Genomic DNA, 4,782 nt, shown 5'->3' on the forward strand with positions numbered 1-4,782 from the left:
GGCCTCCATTACAGTCTCTTCCCAGGGTCTTTCGGACATTTTTAGCCCATTGGGTTCCAGGAATAATTTTGTGCACTGGCAAACTTATTTGTGCACTGACATATATTTGTGCACTGAACAACATATTTGTGCACTAAAAAATACATTCGGGCACTGAAAAACATATTTGTGCACTGGAAAATATATTTGTGCACTGAAAAGCATATTTGTGCACTGAAAAATACATTTGAGCACTAAAAAATATATTTGTGCACTGAGAAATATATTTGTGCACTGAAAAATATATTTGTGCACTGAAAAATATATTTGTGCACCGAAAAATATATTTGTGCACCGAAAAATACATTTGTGCACTAAAAAATATATTTATGCACTGAGAAATATATTTGTGCAATGAAAAATACATTTTTCCAATGAAAAATATATTTGTGCACTAATACACATGCCCGTGTATTAGAAAATGAAATTGTGAACTGAATAATTTAAATTAATGTATTAAGATCAATATTTATGCACTGAAAATGTTATCTGTGCTTTGCATATATGGGCCACCGTAGTACTATAGTTAATCTAGGGACTGGTTATGAAACCCTGGGAATTTCAAAAGCAGGAACAATACGGTCGCAACTAGATGTTGAACCGACCGTGACCCTGCACAATCTTTTGTTTTTGGTTCTCAAGTTAATTTGGAATAAATTAGTCGAAACTTTTGATTAGTTATCCTGCCGAAAAAAGCGTACAAAAACATGAAACAAAGAAACTTGTCGAGTTTCCTAACCAGCCTACATCTATTAACTATGGTAGTACGATACGCTACCAATGCACCAAATTAAATCTAATTTGTATATGTAATCACATGGGCCTGAGGGCAACGTTTTCACAAAATTGCGCGAGTCGCGAAGCGACGAGGGGAATTTGGAAAACTTTGGAAATATGAGTAAAATTAATCCTTAATTGCACGAGGGCACATTGCGATTACATGTTTATCACATAAAGGACAAGGTTATTGAGAGATGCCCGATCATTATCGGTTTTCACGTGACGTCATCACAGCCATGTTGGTGGACGAAAACAAAAGATCTCTTATTAGCTTCTTCTTCTTTTCACCAGAAGTCGTACATTTCTCTAGTTGTTTTTGGTGTCTCTAGAGGTTGGTTAAAAACGTCCCATTGCCGCGACAAATGGCAATCAACTTAACACACTTTCATTCGGTTGAAGTTCAATTCAATAAATCTTTGTTGCCAACAGAAATAGAGCTTATTAAAACTGTATTTTATATGTGGAAAAAAGCAGTTTCCTGGGAGTCAGAATCTCGAAGAAGATTCTCTTGTAACTTTTTTGTTCTGGATAAGCAACTGTTAATAGGGCATTTTATTAGTCAACCTATATTTTGCCCTTCTCCATTTATCTTGTGCTCGGCGAGTTGCATAATAAATTGATGTATTTCAAAGTAAATAGAGGAAATAAAAAATGCAAATACAAATACATGTAGTGAGAATGGAGATTGTCATCAGGTTGGGGAAATGATCCTGATATAACACCAAATTCTCATGACCATCCATCGAAGTAATCTAGGAAATTAAAGTAGTTAGGAGAATGAACTTTAAGATAATGGGCGTTAATCTTTTTATTATTCGGCCAAACTGTCTCGTCAACGGAATCCCTGTCTTCCAGACAAATTTTACCGAATTATAAATTGTCATCCAATAAGTTACATACCGTGAAAACCAAGGCTGAAGCTCTGAAAATTCTGAAGTTCTGAAATTAGAAGACCTAATTGGTTAGAAATGCAATTATCATGACTCCTCTGCAAGGAAATGCAGGTGAGGAAATCCATTTTTTAATAGAACGTGTTAACGTGGCTAAGCCTAACTTATTTCCAAGGATCTTTTCGTAATTTAATTTCATCAGGAAAACCATTTGTTTGTGGGTCTGTCCTCTTCCAACTGAGCCGAGCGTCCAGCGATGAACGTTAACCCTATTACAAATAAACTCGTTTCGCCCAACGTTCCGTTTTCCGGCCTTATTTCCACGTTTCAGGTTGTTCCCAAACAAATAATTGTATTTTTCCATGAGTTATAGAACTCAAGTAACAATTACTTGGAAATTAATTAATGCCAAATGTCTCACCGCAATTGCTTCTTTGCAGCAATTACCAACGAAGTCAAACTGACAACCGCTCCAAAATGAGGTTAAAGGTGCGCTTGAAACAAATTAAGGACGTTCGCGCCAAAATCTTCCTACGGTGAGATTTTCTTCATTTCTCACTAAGAGTTAGGTCATAAAGTACCTACTCCAAAACTGAAAAAAAAAAATTGGGGGTCACCGACTTTGTTTCGGAGAAAATGAAAGTGGAAAAATGCCTTAATTTCGAGAAATCGGTCATAATAGCGAGATGTAGCCTCATCTGCTCATCCATCGAAAATCATAAAAATAAACTGTTAGAGTGAAGGTTTCCGTGCATAAGTTTTTAGGGGTAGGATTTTTAGATAATTGCATGCCGCTAGGGATGTCGTAAACAGTAGAGTTCATCCTCGAGCGTTTTTGTAAGCTCTATCCGTTGCAACCACTACAGGAATTCGATGGCACGAGGAAAGAAAATGTTTAAAAAAGATAACTTCTCACGTTGGGAATTTTTTCATTTCATCATATTTTGTAGATAGTAAGTAAAGTAAGTGATTCATGATTTAAAAAATAGGGGTCACCGATGATCTAAACGAGTAATATCGATGTGATTTTGCAAAGCTCTTAGAAAATTTCGTTTGTCACGCTTTTGCGTGACCTGTCAGGCAAGGACTGGAACCCAAGAGACGATCGATCGTTGAAGGGATGAAAAGTTTTTACCGAAAAGAAAAACCTTTCTCGAGCATAGCAACGAAGTTTTAAGCAGGCGTCATCTTCATTTGGCTGGTGTTTTGTATAATATCTCTCCATTGCCGTCATGCTCATCTTCTGGAATGTGTTGTTCGTGAAATTTAATCGCTAGTTGTTTCCACACAGGTCCGCACCTTTCAAGCGGACGAGGACGAAAATACTGCTCTATTTTCACGAAAGTAAATGAAAAGAACTTCAAAAACATGCATTCGTTTTGAACTTAAGTTCGTATGGTAAGAAAAAGATTTCTAAAAAAAACAGCCCCATTAAATTTACGCAACGGTTCGTCCTCGAGTTTTCCAAACTTTCAGCCACTACTCGATAAGCTTTTTCAGAGCTTTTCCATCCTTCCTCTCACTTCTCTTTAAAGTTTCATGATGATTCGGAAATAAACGTGCCATTCTTTTGCCGGTCTGGAATTTTTTCCCCGGCGTTTTTGTCGCCATGTTATTTTAACTACGTACTGCTTGAAAAATATGTATGAAAGTTAAGTAGACTAGTGCACGACTGATAAAACAACGCGAATATCGGTCGTGCAGTAGTCGACTTGACTTTCATAAATATTTAAAAATCAATTTTGACTGATCACTATCTTCTCTGATCCAACGTTGTGCAAGACGTGTCGTCTACGGTTTTTGCAAAGGTTTTAAAACCTCAACTTCACCAATGCTTGAAGTAATGCGTGGCATATTACAGTCGCGTTACCTGCGCAGTAACGTTGCGCACAAACAATTAGCGCGAACGTTCTTAAGTCGTGCTTCTTTAAGGAAAAAGAGACGGATTTCTTGTTAGGCCTTAGTCAAACGAACGGCTTTTTTTGATTGGAAATGAAATATATCCTCCTTTTGGCAATTAATTTGCACGTGTTCGCAATTTTATGACATGCTGTCTAAGAAATCCATTAGTTTGAATGTTCATGACAATTGATTGTAGTGCACGTGCGCTGACGCCACTGTGGTATGAACTTGAGCCATATATTTGTTTTGTATATCGCAAAACATCGATCATCATTAATTTAAACATTTTAATTTTAACTTGAGATATCGCCGAAAGTGAACGGTTCGAATGACAACAAGAAAGAAGGGGTGAGTTTCTGTAGAAAAGAAACATATTCAAGGAAGACCTTTACAAACTCGCGTTTGATAAAACTAAATTTTCATGTAACAGAGAAAGAGGACCGTCCTTCGGACAATTCAAAAGACAATCACCAAGCTTTTGGGTTACTTACAGAGGACGAAGAAAATAAAGAGTCGAAGACCGCAACGATAAGAGTTAAGGGCAGGTGCGCTGCTGTACAAACGGACCTACATTGTAGCTGAAAGTCGTCACCAGCAAAATCACTTAACGGGCGACAACCCCCAGGCGATTGGCAGTAAGACATCAATTCGTGTACTCGTGTGTTTTCATCATCTGGAAGCGAGGGAAATATGTCATGAAAACGTCTATCTAAACTGCGAAGGAAGTTAGTTGTCAAAACGTTAAGACATATATTGAATTTGTTTACCGGTGGTTAGCAAACTAATTCCGAAATAAATGACTTCTTGTTTGATTATCAATATCGCCCTCCTATGTTTCTTTAATAGTTAACCACCTGATACCCCGTTAATAAAAGCGACAAAACAACTTTTAACGACGACATTTTCACTCTCGGGGTGATCAATAACATTGGATTCTCCTCCTGTCTCCGCAGGAGGCGTTGTGCGTTTGTGCTCTCGATACTTAATCGTCAGGTGACTGTTTTACTGCCTTACCCTAAAAATTCCCAAAAAGATTTAGTGAGCCGTTGCTTCAAAAGTTTGAAGTCGAGAAACAAAGCAAGGTAAATGTCGAATGAAGGGTTTCAGGTAGTTTCTAAAGAAACGTTGCTGCCGCCTCGGTTGGAGATCACTATCAATATCAACGCCGACC

The 4,782-nt window shown here is 37.6% G+C and overlaps 1 protein-coding gene and 1 long non-coding RNA gene across 3 annotated transcripts in view; one reads left to right on the top strand and one right to left on the bottom strand.

The window, feature by feature from the left end:
• Window positions 1–842: 842 nt before the first annotated feature.
• LOC137998998 (uncharacterized) lies at window positions 843–4,396 on the bottom strand. The gene is made up of 3 exons (XR_011122860.1): window positions 4,103–4,396; window positions 1,720–1,758; window positions 843–1,571 (listed from the first exon to the last, which is right to left on the bottom strand). It is a non-coding gene; the product is annotated as an uncharacterized lncRNA (long non-coding RNA).
• Window positions 4,397–4,539: 143 nt separating this feature from the next.
• The window catches only part of LOC137999939 (neuropeptide Y receptor type 1-like), a 14,472-nt gene continuing 14,229 nt past the window's right edge, over window positions 4,540–4,782 (top strand). For both annotated transcript variants that reach the window (XM_068845949.1, XM_068845950.1), the window contains exon 1: window positions 4,540–4,693. The gene's annotated coding sequence lies outside the window, so the exon portion shown is untranslated. The remainder of the gene's footprint in view (window positions 4,694–4,782) is intronic.

Source organism: Montipora foliosa, chromosome 4, assembly GCF_036669935.1.
Source record: "Montipora foliosa isolate CH-2021 chromosome 4, ASM3666993v2, whole genome shotgun sequence".
NCBI classification, from domain to species: domain Eukaryota; kingdom Metazoa; phylum Cnidaria; class Anthozoa; order Scleractinia; family Acroporidae; genus Montipora; species Montipora foliosa.